The sequence below is a fragment of the Ambystoma mexicanum genome, chromosome 7q, assembly GCF_040938575.1.
Source record: "Ambystoma mexicanum isolate Mex_15411 chromosome 7q, UKY_AmexF1_1, whole genome shotgun sequence".
NCBI classification, from domain to species: domain Eukaryota; kingdom Metazoa; phylum Chordata; class Amphibia; order Caudata; family Ambystomatidae; genus Ambystoma; species Ambystoma mexicanum.
In genome coordinates, this window is record NC_090941.1 from 983,880,136 (window position 1) to 983,897,675 (window position 17,540).

A 17,540-nucleotide genomic window follows, 5' to 3' on the forward strand; every position below is an offset into this window, starting at 1 on the left:
ATGAGGCAAAGTGCTTCATAGGCAAGTACTGGGATGAGGAAGAGTGGGACTAGGAGTAATAAAGATTACTGGTAAGTAATCCAGGTATTTAACACAAGCACACAGATTGACACACCACCTGCTCATTTACACATGCACTCATTCACCATTCACTCACACAAGCGCAGTGGTCGAAGTGAGCGGTAACGGGTGGGAGCGGTGCTCCTCTACTTTTTTAAATCAAGGTTTACCGTTCCTATACTTTTATTTAAAAAGAAACCGTTCCGGAATGGTTTCGTTTTAAAATAAAAGTGTAGGAAGAAGTTTAAACTTGCACTTTCACTGCAACGCACTGCATGTTTCCTTAAACAGCACATGCATGTGTTTGGGGGCTTGTATTGCGTGTGGGAGGGGGCCTGTAATGGGGTTTGTGGGGAGTAGGGGAAGGCCAGTAGGGAACATAGTTCCACTACTTCTTTTTCTACACTTCGATCACTGCACAAGCGTGCCCGGCCACCCAAACATCACACATACAAACACACGCGCTACCACTGGTGAAAACGGCAGGCTGCCACCAGAGTTGTGTATTTCTTCCGGCACCTGGCAATGGGGAATCACCGGCGCATTACAGCCCCGGTCGTCCCTGAAGTCAGGTGTGGGAAAAAGTTAGTCCCCATTCCCATTTGAGTGCCATAGGACTCAATGGTAATGGGGAAGATGGTAGCACCGCCACCGTTAACAATGTAATGTAATAATAGAAAGATCATTGGGCCTCATTACACGGACGGCGGTAAGGGTTTACCGGTACCGGTAAGGGCACCGGTACCGGTAAACCCTTACCGCCTTACTACAAGGTCCCTTTGCGGGTTGGTACTTTAACGCCTGCTAAACAGCTAAACAGCAGGTGTTAAAGTACCAACCCGCAAAGGCACCAGGGTGCTAATTACGGTACCGCAATTTGCGGCACCGTAATTAGCGCCTTCCCCATTCCCATAGAGCCCTATGGGGCAAAAATGGGAATGGGGAAGGGCAATGGGGGAAGGGAGAATTACTGCCCCACCAACTTTGGAATAGGGCGGTAATTCCCCTTTCCTCCAAGGCGGTGCAGGTATTTTACCGGCATGGACCAAGGTGCTAATAGCACCATGGTCCTCCGCCTACCGTGTAATGAGGCCCATTGTCTTTGTCTTCCTTCTGTTCCCCCTCCCTTGCCTCATGGCGCCTTGAAACACTTGTGTACAGGCGCGTTATGAATGCCATATCATATCAAGTCAACAGGCACACGCAAACAAAAACAATCTGGCCAATCCAAACTCGTGCGACGGCCTCTTAACTCCAGTCCTTCAACCTCCAGGAGCAACTCCAGCACCAAAGGAAAGAGTCAACACCAGCCGCAATGGCTGAATAATCAGGCTGTTGGCACTTCGATGCTATGCTTAGCATGTGCTGCATTATTGCGAAACGTGCTGTCCCTGAGCATAACCCGCTATTGACTAATATGTATACATTTACGCATTCACACCAACATACACCCCCACATCTCATGTTTACAATTGCTGAGTCTTTGCTCTGCGTCTTAGTTCTTTGTTTCACCTTTCCATTATTTTCCGGTCCTTACTTATGCGTTTAATTATTACTTATTTATGTTATTGACGTGTTTAAATTAGTAAGAGTTTTCGACTTTTTGAAAAATGTGTTTGAAATGTTTATCTTTTTTTGCAATTCACTGTTTGTTCTTTTATCAATTCTGTTAAGGAAATGTTTTTGTACTGCGAACTGTGTGAAAAGTCCAGCTTTTGAACTGTAACACACATAAAATACATGTACTTATTTACTTACTCATTCATTTGTAGGTTTATTTATTTGAAGTAAGCCTGTCGAAGCAGGTGATGCTGTTGATGAATCTCAATTAATTGAATGCTTGAAGACAGACCCAGTGGAAGAACGCAGTCAAATGTGTGCCGTGACTGCCAATTTTCTCAAGCAGGTATACACTTTCACCGAGTGAAGTGAGGCGCGTTAACCCCAGTATAAGCTTCTTAGCAAGGCACCATGAAATTAGAATATTCGCATCACGCTGAGGCAGCTAACGGGTTTAGTGAAGTATTGCAATGAGTTAGACCTGCCAGCTCTTTCTGTAAAGCAATAGCAGTTTTTATTTATTTATTTGTTCGTTTATTTATTTTGAATGTATATTATTGCAGACACTTGCGGTGCACTGATCTTGCTGCCGTTCCCTTAGAGTGTATTTGCAGAGAGCTGTCCCGTCATCATTTAATATACCTTCATCACGCAGCAGCGTGCCCTGTATGTGATCAACATCATATCAACGTTTGCGGAAGGCTCCTTCTATTGGACCTATTGCACCGCTGTTTCTGCATTAACTCTTTCGACAGCTGTGGCGTATCATTTGTACTGCACGTCTTCCTGTAATTTGACGGAGGTACTGGTGGTTGCCCCCGGCCCCCTTTGGTTGTTTATTTTTCTGCATGCCTGCTTTGTGGCCCCCTCTCTCGGTCCGTTTCCTCTAATGGTGCCAGTGGTAAGGATTTGCGTTTTTAAATCTCAGCTCCTCTATCTGTGGGAGCTCAGGTTAGTGTGGTCTGCCAATCTGGTCATGTTCCACTGAAGGTACTCTGAAAAGTGCTCCCTTATTTGTCACCTGACCTAAGGCTCCTGTTGTTGCTTCTTTGCTATTGGGCAGTATAGATTATTGTACTTCTCTTTTTCTAGCACAACATGCTTATTTAATTCAGAGACTTCAAGTTTTACAAAAGTTGCCCGCTAGAGTGGGGCTACTCAATCTGCTTACAGAGTCCACATTTCCCCTATTTTGCGATCACTTCACTGGCTCCCTATTTCTAAGCGGATCCGTTTTAAATCTCATTGTATAGTGCATGGAGACTTGTATGACGTTGGTGCTGAATATCTACATTGTTGCCCCTACATTCCTCCCAGAGTCCTCCGCTCAGAGGATGCTGCTCTTGCACGGGTTCCACGTTTTAAATATTCTGGGATTGGGGTCATGCATTCTCTGTGGCTGCAGCTAATCAACGCCCACACTCACTCATCTTCTCTTGAGGCGCTCTCTGAAAACTCTCCTTTTTTAGGAGAAGCCAGGGATGTCATTTAGGGGTGACCAGGGGTCGCAATTGTGACCCCTGAGGTCTCCCTTGCTACCCGTGTGCTCTCTCTTGCAACCCCTAAAAAAATGTTTTAAAATGTTTTTTCTTATTTTTTTACACATTAAAGCTCCTGGGCTGTGTCCGATGCCATGTGACTCTTTGTTTCTAGTGTGGCGCGCTTTTTTGGTCAGGCTTCTTAAAAAAACAGGGGTTTCCCATGTGTAACACTTTGAGTAGTGACCCTAAATAAGAAAGAATAGGAATAACAAATAATTTGTCTTTCTGGAATTCTATACAATCATTGCTAGACTCATTAAAGGTTTATTTCAAGTACACTTCAAGGGGTGTCACTGATTTAGTCTGCTCTTAAACACCTCAAAATCACAATGCAGTCAAAATACTCCAAAAAGCATTTAGAGAAGAATAAGCATCCATTTAGGATTATTTATTTTGCTTTTCGCAATTTGCAGGTATAGCATGTTTTTTTCTGCCAATACATATGGTGATCCATTCTTGTAAAAATGCTTATCACGTTACAGTGATATTGTAACCTATTTTTCATAGTCTACTGAGTAAAAATGCTATGTGATGCCATTTCCTGTTTTGTCAAGGGGTCAAAGGTTGTGTTCCATCACTTCCCGTGATGTCACTTCAGGGTGGGATCAAATGACATCACTTCCTGTGATGTCATCAGTGGTCAAGGGTCATGTGATTTCACTTCTGCTACCCCAGGCATTTTGGTGAAATGAACTCCCTGGGAGAAACTAGGATTCTTTTAATTTCAGCTGTTTTCATGCTAGGGTTTATTTAGCACCAAGATGCCTTGTGGCGTACATTGCACTTTAGAAATTAATATTACATAACATAACATTATTGCGTAGATTAACAAGCCGTCACAGTGGGCTTGCTTCAGAGCCATAGCCAAGGATGGAATATTGACTGAGCAGCCATTGCCCAACTGCGTTGCGCCCTTGAGCTCTCCCTGAATTGGCCCATGAACATGCTAGTATCTTCTGACCATAGCCAATACAGGGTCTTACAGATTTCCAGGGGAGTCAAGGAATTTGGTGCACTGCCAAACTTCTGCTTGCTTTGCACTTGCATTTTAATGGGTAGTGGGTGGTGCCTATCCTCTTTATTCTGTTTCCACTTTGCCCGCTCTGTTATGCTCCAGCGCCTCAAAGGTCTTCCTACCACCGCCTGGACTTTTAATTTTGTCAGTCAGGCAAAGGCCTCTTAACGGAGTTCTCTAATCTCAGGTGCACATTGACCTATGTTGGCTTTGTACGTGTGATCCAGTGGAGAGCATATTGAGAGTAATGCTGGGATATATATGTTACGTTAAAGGATATTTATACCGTGCACTATCTATCACCACCGCAGTGGTCTCCTGGTGCTCTGGCAGATCTGAAAGGGAAAGATGGTGGTGTGGATTAGTAGGGCTGCGAGGGATAAGAGCAAGAGAGCTGTGATGTGCTGTTGGCAGCATCAGTTCAGTTAACACTGCTCGCTAAGCTTAAGTGTGCTTTTTTGGTTGGTTGCCTTCATGTGCTGTTGTGCAAGATGATGTATGGTTTGTTTTGTTGTTGCGATGTAGTGAAGTGCGTGCGGTTTGTTGTGCTTGGAGGAACGGTTGTGTTTGGTTTGAGTATGAGAGGTGTATGCAGAGGGGTGAGATTTTTAGTAGGGTTGGGTAATGGCATCACTATCTAGGTGTGACACATGCTAATTTCAAAAACTCTATCTAGATGTGAGTCATGCTACTCTTCACAATTCTATCTAAATGTGATGCATGCTAATCTTCATAGCTCTATCTAGGTGTAAAGCACGCTAATCTCCAAAATTCTATCTAGATTTGAATCATGCTAATCTTCACAATTCTATCTAGATGTGATGCAAGGTTATCGTCACTATTCTATATAAATGTGATGCAAGGTTATCTTCACAGTTCTATCTAGATGTGACACATGCTAATCTACAAAATGTACTCTAGATGAGACGCATGCTAATGTCCAAAATTCTGTCTAGATGTGACTCATGCTGATTTCCACAATTCTGTCTATCTGTGACTTATGTCAATTTCCACAATTTTATCTAGATGTGACGCAAGGTATTCTTCACAATTCTATCTAGATGTGACACATGCTAATCTTCACAATTCTATCGAGATGTGACACAAGATTTTCTTCATAGTTCTATCTAGGTGTAACGCATGCTAATTTCCAAAATTCTATCTAGATGCGAGGCATGCTAGTCTCCACAATTTTATCTAGATGTGATGCAAGGTTATCTTCACAATTCTATCTAGATGTGACTCTAGGTTATCTTCACAATTCTATCTAGATGTGACGTTAGGATATCTTCACAGTTCTATCTAGATGTGACACATGCTAAGCTACAAAATTATATCTAGATGAGATGCATGCTAATCTCCAAAATGCTGTCTAGATGTGACGGAGGCCAATCTTCACAATCCTGTCTAGTTGTCGTGCAAGCTGACATTCCCAATTCTCTCTAGTTGTGATGCCAGCTAATCTTCACAATTCTGTCTAGATGTGACAGAGGCTAATCTTTACAATCATGTCTAGATGTGATGCTTCGGGAGCAATTGTCCTTTGCATTGGGGTCCTTAGCCGCAGGGGCTGCACGGGCAAGGGGCTGACCTGAATTGTTGCTTAAAAGGGGTTTATTTCCACCAATCAGGAGAGGTGGGAGAATTGGGAGGTGGGAGAGTGAGGGGAAACCAGGAAGTTTTGCCGTGAGAGGGAGTCTTTTGGGGCATTATGCTCTCACATGCAGCACCAGAATGGCAATGGTGAGTAGGCAAGGGTCACGAGAGCAAGGTCTCTGTTAGCCTTCCTTTTTTTTGTTATAGATTTATTTCCCCCAATCAGGGGAGGTGGGAGGGATGGGAGGCTGGAGGAGTGGGAGGGACACCAGGACGTTTTGCCACGAGAGGGAGGCCGGAGCAGACAGCACTGGATGAGCTTTTTAAAATAAAAAAATCCTCAGGTGAGGCCCACACTACCTTGCAATGGCTTTGGGGGCATTATGCATTCACCTGCAGTGCCGGGATGGCAATGGCAAGGGTTGTGGGAGCTAGGTGTCCGTTGGCCTTTCTTTTTTTTTTTCACCAATCAGCAGAGGTGGGAGGGATGGAAGGTGAGAGGGGTGGGGGAAACTAGGACGTTTTGCTGCGAGAGGGAAGCTGGAGCACGCAGCGCTGGATGCGCTTTTTAAAATAAAGAAAGCCTCAGGTTAGGCCCACAGGTTTACTATGGCTTTTGGGGCATTATGCACTCACTTGCAGCGCCGGGATGGCAATGGCGAGCAGGCGAGGGTCGTGGGAGCTAGGTCTCCGATGACCTTTTTTTTTGTTGTTGATTTTTTTCCACCAATCAGGGGAGGTGGGAGGGATGGGAGGCAGGAGGAGTGGGGAGAAACCAGGACGTTTTGCCGCAAGAGGAAGTCCGGAGCACACAGCGCTGGATGAGCATTTTAAGATAAAAAACTCAGGTTAGGCCCACATGCTTGCTATGGCTTTGGGGGCATTATGCACTCACCAGCAACGCCGGGATAGCAACGGCGAGTAGGCAATGGTCGCGGGAGCTAGCTCTCCGTTGGCCTTTCTTTTTTTGGGGGGATTTTTTTCCACCAATCAGCGCAGGTGGGAGGAGGTGGGGGAAACCAGGAAGTTTTGCTGCGAGAGGGAGGCCAGAGCACACAGCGCTGGATGTGCTTTTAAAAATTAAAAGCCTCAGGTTAAGCCCACAGGCTTGCTATGGCTTTTGGGGTATTATGAACTCGCCTGCCGCGCCGGGATGGCAATGGAGAGTAGGTGATGATTGTGGGAGCTAGTTCTCCATTGGCCTTACTATTTTTTGTTGTTGATTTTTTTCCGCTAATCAGGGGTGGGACGGGAGGTGGGAGGTGTGGGGGGAACCAGGAAGTTTTGCAGCGAGAGGGAGGCCGGAGCACACAGCGATGGATGTGCCATTTAAAATAAAAATATACAATAATTAAAGAAAAAAGTATGCATTGGCAAAACCAACAGTCTGGCTTTTGTGTAGCTATGGGAGAGGCCTTTGCTAGGCACTGATATAATGCTATTAGCTGGCCATAAAATGGCAACAGCTGGAAACACTATTCTTTACCTGGGTATATGATGGCAGTATCTGCCCAATGCCTCAAGGTAATGCCTCAAGCCAAAACTGTTGGCTTTGTAAATGCTTGTTTTAACTGGACTTCAGTGCATGGAAGAGGTATAAATCAAGTGGCTAAAGGCACACTTATACATTTTTATTCTAATAATAGCCACTTGCAACTGCAATTAAGCCATTAACTAACAGCAGACTGCTTAGAAATCACACTGACTTAGATGTCACAGCTTGATAGGGCGACCTCCCAGGGGGGTGCATTTTGCAGGGAGGGGCAGGTAGTGGGTGGTAACAGCCATAGGGAATAGAATGGCCAGGGGCAGTCAATGGGTGGGTACAAAACAAAAAACAACCGCAAGCTGTGTGTCTCTCCTGACATATCATCTCCCTTCTACTGTACTCCAGTGCAATAGTTTTGTACCCAAAAGAGCAACCTAAAAATGCAGACGTGGCGAGTTGCTTTCATATGTGTGGAGACATCTCAAATGAACTCCGGTAGAAACCGTGAGGCACATGCCGACAGTGTGGGTACACATTGGGCCTCATTACGAGTATGGTGGTAAGGCAACAACAGCGCCGGTATCGCTACCGGCACCCTTGTTACTGTACCACCATACTATGAGTTATGCTCGCGAGTGCCCTTACAGCCACCAGGTTTTACCAGGGTGGCCGTACCGGTACCCGCAAGCAGAACTTGATGGTAGCAAGGGTACTGGTAATAACGGTATCCTTGCTACCACCCTCCCCATTCCCATTGAGCACTAATGGGCTCAAATGGGAATGAGAATTCATTTTTACCAGCGCCCAGAAAAGGGCAATTACCGGGTCCACCAAGGTCGAAATGATCCAGTTATTGCCATTTTCTGGATGCCGGTTAAAAATCAATACCGCCGGCAGCCACCGCCATACTCGTAATAAGGCCCATTGACTAGAACAATGTGAATTGTGACTATGGTTGTGGAACGTCTTTGATATTGGTTTGCCTTGCTTTAGCAGTCAAAACCACATTTAGAGTGTCCCTGCAATTGGAGTGCATTATTCTGAGCTATATCTTGGCTAGGGTGGCCAACTGTCCCGTATTTTGCGGGACCGTGCTGTATTTGGGGACTCTGTCCCGCAGTTTGCAGAGTGGCTGTGCAGGACGCAGGTTGTCCCGACTTGCTTTCTTTCCTGGAGTGTGACCAGAGACAGCAAGTTGGGCCAACCTGCATCCATCACAGCTACTCTGCAAACTGAAGTGGCCGTCTACACACCACGGCACTGCCGCCTGCTGCTGCCTGCAGTTTTCTTTCTCTGAGTGGCTCCACAGCCCTGGCTCCTTTTGTCTTGCTGCTGACGTTCAGAGACCTGCTTCTTTCCAATGCTAAAACTTTGTTCCTGGGGTCCTGATGGTCATGTTTCCAGTTAAAATAGGTGACCATCACCTCCCAAGAACAAACCATTTCCATTGCAATAAAGCCAGGTGTTAAGAGCCATTAACAAATTGTTTAAATTACAAATGGGGCGGGCCAAACGCGTATGACGATGTGACATCATCATCGCCTTGTGTGCAAGTGTCCCCTAAAAGGATCTCAAAAAGTTGGCCACCCTAATCTTGGCATTACTGGAGCTAAATACAAAGGCGCGTCTTGTGCTTCCGCGTGGATCCTGGCGTGTAGTCTTTTGATACAGGCTGCTTGCTGGTGCACTGGGGGCGGTTTGCATTTAATTGCCCCCTGCAGTATTGAACCTCCACAGCCAATGTGTTGTTAACACAGAAAAGAGACCTTAATGGGCATAAACTGCAAGGGGCATCTTTGCTGGGCCCTTTCGGGCAGGCATTTCAGCCGATTGACGAGGTGCAGCGAAGAGCAGGCATTGCTTGGCGGGAAGCAACGCGGAAGAGTCAGCATATTTTCCCCCTCCCTGTTAAGGCAGATCAAGTGGGTGCGAGTTGACCCCTTGCGCTTGGGACGCAAGGACGCGTAGCCCGTTCTCTGGCGCAGAGCGTGGGACACGCATTGTTCGGCTGTGTCCTATTCAGAGCAGAGACTGTGCAAAGGCAGATAAATCCGGCAGGCCCCGTTGAATAGGTGGCAGGGACGCAATCAAGCAGCCGCATTCCAAAGGGCTGAATGGGGTTGGGGAAGGTCTGTTTACCGTAAGCAGCGCCATCACGTGTTTACACAGACAGACACCTCTGTTTGAGTTGGAAGGCTCTGTAAAGGTGACCTCACTGCTGGACATTGTCTTGCAATCGACCATCGCTTGGATTTCTGTATTGACTTATTTCGACAGTTGTTTATAAAGGCAGAATATAGTGCGATGTCATGAGTAGAGGTGTGGTAGGAACTCTGCGCGGCTTACCCGTGCGGCGCGCACATACCCGTGCCTAAACTCGCAGAGCAGAGCACAGTGGCGTATGTGTTGTGTGATTCTTGAACCAGTGGCCCTCCCTTGGACCCCACCAAGAGTAGACAGGCCGTGCTGGAATCCGAGAAGCTCCCCCTTGGTTATTGCTGAGCGGGCGCCCGCCTAGTGCCACCCTAAGGTAGGATCTAACCTATAGATGTTGAAAGTGTCTGCACTTTGTTAAAGATATTTTTGAGGTGTTGGAAATACAACTGTGCTGTAATGCAAAGAGGCCCTTGTATAGTGCAACTCCTGCCATTTTGGCAGCCATTTTGCGCAACTGCGATGCCACGGAAATTTGGCACTGTAGTGATTCCGCATATGGTCATCTACAATGACTAGGCCTGGCAGACATGTGGTCCTATATTATGTGTGACACCTTCAGCCAACAAACTTGGCGTTCTGGGATTTGTAAATTCTTGCTCCTAAAATAAATATAGGCCTACACGTCCCAAAGTGCACAGTGCTGTGGGCTAAAAGGCAAGGATTAGCTGAAAAGGGTTACGTGTGACATGGAGCGATTGGCGGGCTGGTCTGCTGGGTGTGGCTAGGTGGTCCCATTGGGTGTTTGGAATTGGCAATAGGGTTCGTGCTTAAGCATTTGGCAGATGGCCACTCAAGGCTGTTCGAGATAAGAGACTGGCTCACTGACTCGTCTAGAAGCACCACAGCAGCACACTGCACTATTGACAGCCTACAGTAGCCCCAAGTGGCACTTCCTGCACACACTAAGGTCATTCAAAGACCATGTGTGTTGGAGTTCATTGCCTTTAAGTTCTTGGGAAGCTGTACAACAAGGTTTGTTTTTTGGGAAAACTGCAGTGCAAATACGCACAGCTTTTGGTCTTAGGCTTTCATCAGAGACTACAGTAATAAAACACTGCAGTTCTTTTACAATGAGTATTTATTGTTCTGTAAACCAGCCCCACCAGATGTCCTCCGATCTGCCAGGCGTCTGTAGGCTTCTATTAAAAATCTTTTACTATTCACAGACTTGGGACTCACAGCGACTGATCTTATGGAGTAAGAGTGAAAAAACGTCTGTATAGGAGGGATTGGGCAAGTACGATGGACTTGGTACTCTCTTATGAATCGCTTATCCACATAAGATCAGATTCCAAATGTGTTGGAGTAATTGACCCTTATTAAACTGTGTATCCACACAAGACAGTGAGGCGATTGTTTCAGAGATTTCGCATTAATAAAATTCAAACAAAAGTAATCTTAACACAGTATAAGATGCTAGCGGTTGATCGGGGGAATGTAGGTTCTGTGGAGAAACAATCGAACATTTTATAACAGCCTGTTCTGCCTTAACGGGTAAACGCGAGACATATTTTAGACGTTTTTTAACAATTTTATCTACACTGCAGAGTGATTCTTTCATGAAATTTTGTTTGACAGGTACAACTACCTCAGTGGTATTAGCAGTTACATTTTTTTTTTTAAATCTCTACATATAGAATGAATTGTGAAATGTTAATTTTATTGTGAATTATATATGCAAACGTGTTTTATTGTATATAATTTTGTATTTGAATTGATTAAAGTGAACTGTATTGTTACAGGTTTTTTAAACCCATGTAACAATGAAAAAAACAAAATTACAACAACAAAAACATCTTTAGAAGTTTGGGACTGGACAGGGATGCCCCCCACAGATCAACGGAGGAAAGTGCTGGGAACTCCTTCCCCAAACAACCTCAAAACCTGCCTCGACAGACTGCTGCTGGCATGTCAGGGGGCTGTTGGCTGCTTTCCTCTGTGCTGAAGCTGCCAATCAGGGACTGTGCTGCATACACTTTGCACTGTACAAGTCCAATTTTGCAATGTATAAGCTCTAAGGCAAACATTAAAAAACATATTCGGAATGATCCACAAAGTATTTTTCAATGGCATGCACTAATTGAAAAGTGCTTTGTGAAGCAAGCCCTGTTTCAGGGCACTTTTGCCCCAGTGCAGAGTTTGCCAACGTGCCTATACCATTCCATATGAGCACTAGAGCAAACATTTCGCTGGTAAAAAATGTTTTTAAAATGTGTTTTGCACTAGGGCAATTTTTGCCCTGTTGGTAAAACTGCAAATTTTCACTTACAGTAGTGCACAATTTCTGTAAACGCACCCCAACATGTGATTTTAGGAGTTGTTATATAACCCATTCAGTTGTTATTTAGTGCAATGAAGATGAGAAATTAAACTAAGAGCATGACATCAACTACAGGGTCCTCAAGTCCAGTTCCTCAAGAGTCAAATTCACTTCTTGTTTTCAAGCTATTGAAATAGAACTCGTGGGAAGATTGAGCATCTAAACAGGAGTTGTTTACACAGTCAGAGTTTACTGTGAAAGCTTGGTGTTGCATTCCTACACCGTCTACTCGGATATGAGGCATACTAGAATCAAATACATTATCACCAGGGCATTTATTCCTCATTAAATTGGAATAATATTGCAATGACGACTTGTTGAATACAGTCACTGGTCCGTGAGAAGCAGGTCCACAACAGCTGTCCTAGTCTAAGGGGCTGCTGTTTGCTGCCCAATAGAAATGGACATAAACTCATGTGCACCGAGTCAAGGCCTGCAAATCTCAGAATGCTTCCCCCGCCGCAAGCTGCCATATTTCCCCCACCTTCCTTCCCACCCTCCCGTAACTTTTTTGTTTTGAAAAATAATCCTAACCTCCCTCCCCACTTTCCATGACTGTTTGCGCAGCGGTGCCACCTGCCGCAGCTTCCCTTTTCCAGCTGCCATAGTCATTGAAGAGAGACTCTGTATGGAGCCCCGCCTTCTATAACCATGGTGGCCATCTTGGTAAAGTAATTTCCTTCATTCAACGGAACGCACACTTTGGTAACCCAGGGTGCTAAAGGCCTTAACACCCTCTCTAGCGCTCCGCTCGGGCCGTTAACTCAGGGAGCACGGAAACTGCCGACAGACAGCTGTGCAGTGAGTGGCAGAGGTAGTGGAGACATTGTCCATTGTTTTACACCCGGTAAGATAGCTTGATGTGTCAAGTGCTAGTTTTACACACCAGTGTTGAGCTTGAAGGACACAGGATAGAATCCTGGGAAGTCAGACACCCTTCCGAGGATAATCAATGGAGTACCATTTAATTGGGTATATATATATATATATATATATATATATATATATATATATATATATATATATATTTATATTCATATATTTATATATATATATATATATATATATATTTAATACCAATTAGATATATAATTACATATTTTATTACACATCGTGAAATCGATAGAACTCTAGCATAAAGACCGGATACAAATGATGTTATTCTTATTACTGCTTTTAGTGGGAACCAGGTTCTTCGCCATATTGAACGCCTTAACGCTCATGCATAGCCAGGAGGTATTGTGCCTTTGTCAGGCATTTTATAATACAAATGAGGCCAAGAACAAATACAATCAAACAAGCCTTTCTGGCAAGAGCAAGAGAAATAATATGTACCAATGTTGACAATTATTGTGGATTTCTGCCTGCCGCTAACTGTCACATTTAAAAGGAAGCCAAGCTTCATGATACAAATGTACAGTCACATATTTCCCTTCTCCCATTGTAAGAAACTCAAAGGATGGAACTGGTAGTTCAACAAGAGCATTGTCCATTTTTTTTAGAGCACCTTCATTTGCCAAGGAATACAATAATCCACAGAAAGTGTATCAGAAATGTATTTCCATCAATGCCCACCTTTAATATGTGTTGTGGAGTACACAGACCAATATTGGCAAAGCACATCTCTGAGCTCAAAATATCAAGCACATGATATTATACATTTGCAGTTCAGCTATAAGCAGATACAAATGCATTTTGTTTTAAGTGAGTCTTTACTTGAGTGAAACACACTTTGGTAAGAATATGGAAGGCCTGCTATTGTGCAATTACACCAAACAAAGTTAAATAGATTAAATGGTAACATAAAGGGGCAAAAATGAAAAAGAATAGTCAATATTGTTAGTTCAATTCCCATTGAAAGGCATGCTGATGAGCACAGGTCTACCATCCATTTGGAACCTGTTAGAAAATAATTAAATGTTATGGTCAAGTCAGATGGCTTTAGACCACCTTGAAATGCTCCTTCATTGTATTTAAGACAGGTTTCAAAGCAGATAGGCTTTCTACATTTACTCCATGCATTCACTAATTGACACATGGTTTCAACTTCAAAGCAGACCCGTCACATGATTTACTTCAAAGGAAGTCATAAAAATGAATTAGCCATGAGAGGTCACCAGAGATTGTGACTGACATTCAGATGCCTGGCACCAGACAGCTGCCTTAGATTAGTCAAGCAAAAGGTCATTGAAAACGTGAACACCAAGTCCATTTACTGTGAATAGTTGTAACCTGCAAAGGAAATATTTAGCTAATGCATAGTCTCTGCCTTCTGGTGGAGAACAACCTATATTGCACACCAAACAAATACATGCATTGAAAATGAAGAAGAAACATACTTTACATTTGTAAAACCAAAATTAAGCAGTGCATTGCAATGAAAAATGTGATTGCACCCTACTTGGACAGTTTATAGAGAAGGGTAACCTCTATCAGAAACTTGATAAGAATGATATGTCGGCATGTTTTAAATTGCACGTAAATTGTGAAAATGGGTAAAATCATCAAAAATTATCAGAATTCAATCAACAAACATCTCAAAATGTTCACATTGACTTGTAGATTCTAATGTGGGAGAAAATTAAATGTATAACCATACTTGCATTATGTAAAATGTTCTAGTAGTCAATGCGAAACAGACATCTTAGAATGTCTAGTGTTTTTTTAGATTATCATAATATTTAGACGAAGACTTTTTTATTGAAAGTGAATGCATGGTGAGATTCATGTAGGCAGGTAAAATGTCATTTATTTAAGTTTTTCTTTAGAATATATACAGATTGTAGTGATCTCCAGGTTAAGGGCTGGAAACCTAGTTGTTCGACATTGAACCTTTCTTTTAGATACATTTTGATATTTTTATTCCTTATTGTCAGTTCTCTGCCCTGAAGCGTGGTTGTGGGATTGTATAGAAGGGAGCATGGCATTGGTATGTCACATTTGTGTGAGCCAATATTAAAATATAACAAAATACTTAGCACACCACACCTGAGCAATAATGTCACTCTCCGAAGGCCATTATGGGTGGCATCAACCCATGGCCCAAGTTAATAGGCCTGAACAAAGCCTAAGGTAATGGCCTGAAGAGAGGGTAATTTGTACTATTAGCACTGTGGTGCAAAGCCCAAAGTTTCTAAGGGCATTGGAAAGTTAAAAATAAGAGCTGTGGCAACCCTCCGACCATTTCTATATCCCAGCAAACTGGGAGCTGCCATGCGGGAGAGGTGAAGAGGCCAGAGAATCATGTTCAAGAGAAAGGGGTGGCAAGTTAATGCGGGAAGGAGGTGGGGTGCAAAGAGGCAGGGGAGAAGTGGTGCAGGTATCCAAGCAGTGTTTTATGAGGGATGCAGCAGCTGGCAGCTTGAAATGCACGCTTAGATAAATAAATAATGCCCTTGGTGCCCAGAAAACAATTGGTTGCAGCATGTTCCTCAGATGCTAATTATTTTTATACCACATTCCCCACCAATATTGCATAGAAATGTTTTCTTTTCACCTAAATGATTGTGGTGGTAGGTGGCTATTTCTATGCTGTGATATCAGGGACATCATTTGGGGTTAGCCAAGGGTAGCAACTGCTACTCCTGGATCCCCCTCTTCTACCTCTAGACCTGTCCTTGCTACCCCTGGGCCACTGGACAAAGAGGCAGTGCCAAGAGCAGATGTCTGTGTTGCACCTAAAAAAGGTGGTTGCAAATGCAGTTGCACATGCTACAGCTTTTTTCACCTGGAATGTAGATGATAGCTGAAGAAATAACAGGGATGCAGGAAAAACCATGAAGCCCCATCACTTACAGGTTTGTAGTCCATTAGTGAAGAATGCCTGAGCGGTTGGGTTCAGAGGCAGGGCTGTCTGTACAGCTCATACCCAGCACAAGCAGGGACGTCATTTGGGGATTGCCAGGGGTCGCAACTGCATCCCCTGTAGGCCACAGTTTCAACCCCTTGGACTCCCTTGTGACCCCAAATTTAAAATGATTTTTTTTTAAAAATAATAAAATTCTTTCTCCTCCTATCCCCCCCAAAATAACAGGTGCACCTGGTGTAGCGGGCCGTCCAAAGCAGGTCTGGTGCAGGGGGACCCGCAACACCAGGTTGGGTGGGTCCCGGCACAATCCTCGCCCATCAGGCACTCAGTAGGGGTTGGAGCTGACCGTGACATGTGGCACATGTAACATGCCACGTTCAGCTCCAGCCCCTTCTCCCTCGGCTTCCTTGCAGCTCACATACAGGAACCAGGAAGCTCTCAGAGCACACATACTCTCTGAGAGCTTCCTGGTTCCTGTATGTGAGCTGCAGGAACCAGGAAGCTCTCAGAGAGGATGGAGGAGCCGAGGGGGACTGGAAGGACCAACCGAAGCTGTAAGAAAAAGGTAAGAAGGCTTTTTAAAAGAATATGGTGTGTGTTTTGCATGTGTGACTTGTGTGTCAGATGTATGTATGTGAATGGTGGGGGAATGAGAAGTGATGTGATGTGTGTTTCTGAATGTTCTGGGTGGGTGGGTGTGTTCAAGTGCGCAGAGAATGTAATGAGCGGATGTAAGAGAAAGTGTGAGTGATTGGTGGGTAAATGAGAAATGATGTGATGTGTGTTTTTGAATGTTCTGGGTGGTGTGTGCCTGTGTAGAGAATGAAATGAGTGGATGTAAGAGAATGTGTGAGTGACTGGTGGGTGAATGATATGTGATGTGATGTGTGTTTTTGAATGTTCTGGGTGGATGGGTGTGTGCCTTTGTAGAGAATGCAATGGGTGGGTGAATGAGATGTGATGTGTGTTTTTGAACGTTCTGGTTGGGTGGGTTTGTGCCTGTGTAGAGAATGCAATGAGTGGATGGATGAGAAGGTGTGAGTGACTGGTGGGTGAATGAGAAGTGACAAAATGTGTGTTTTTGAATGTTCTAGGTGGGTGGGTGTGTGCCTGTGTGGAGAATGTAATGAGTGGATGCAAGAGAACGTTTGGGTGAATGAGTATGAATGTGGTGGCATGTTTTTGAATGTTCTGGGTGGGTGTGTGCCTGTGTAGAGAATGCAATGAGTGCATGTAAGAGTAGATGTGAGTGAGTGAGTGACTGGTGGGTGAATGAGCAGTGATGTGATGTGATGTGTGTTTTTGAATGTTCTGGATGGGCGGGTGAATGTGTGCGGCGCCTGTGTAAAAAAGCAATGGGTGGTGGTAAGAGAAGGTGTATGATTGAGTGACTGGTGGGTGAACGAGTATGAATGGGGTGGTGTGTTTAAATGTTCTGGGTGGATGGGTGTGTGCCTATGTAGAGAATTCAATTAGTACATGTAAGAGAAGGTGTGAGTGAGTGACTGGTGGGTGAATGAGCATACATGTGGTAGTGTGTGTTTGAATGTTCCGGGTGGGGTTTGGTGCGTGCCTGGGTGGTGAATCCAGTGTGAACAGTGCAAGAGATGTATGGGTGAGTGACCATTGGGTGAAAGGGGATGCATGTGTGTGTAATGCCCTGGGAGACTGGGGATCACTGCAGCATTTTTGCCACATCCTTATTTGACTTTATATGTTTTACTGGTATTTCTGGGCACAGGCAAGTTCATGTGTGGCATTTTGGTGCAGTCAGTTTAGCCATTGCTTACTGTGGCATGACATTTATTAGTCAGTATCTTTAAAAAAGCAAGCATGAAAAGTAGTGTTACCTCTCTATAGTGACGTTTTGGTGTAGCGGCCTGTATATACTTCACTGTAGCATGACATTTTATTAACTGAGCATCTATGATGTA

General features: G+C 44.3%; 1 protein-coding gene across 4 annotated transcripts in view; it reads left to right on the forward strand.

The window, feature by feature from the left end:
* Positions 1 to 17,540, forward strand: part of P2RY6 (pyrimidinergic receptor P2Y6) — a 514,342-nt gene that overhangs the window by 87,704 nt on the left and 409,098 nt on the right. The window contains exon 2 of one of the 4 annotated variants that reach the window (XM_069640103.1): positions 1,833 to 1,966. The exons of 2 other annotated variants lie outside the window; for them this stretch is intronic. The gene's annotated coding sequence lies outside the window, so the exon portion shown is untranslated. Of the gene's footprint in view, positions 1 to 1,832; positions 1,967 to 9,634; positions 9,792 to 17,540 lie in introns of those variants that run through there. One more of the 4 variants, XM_069640107.1, reaches the window with a different exon arrangement.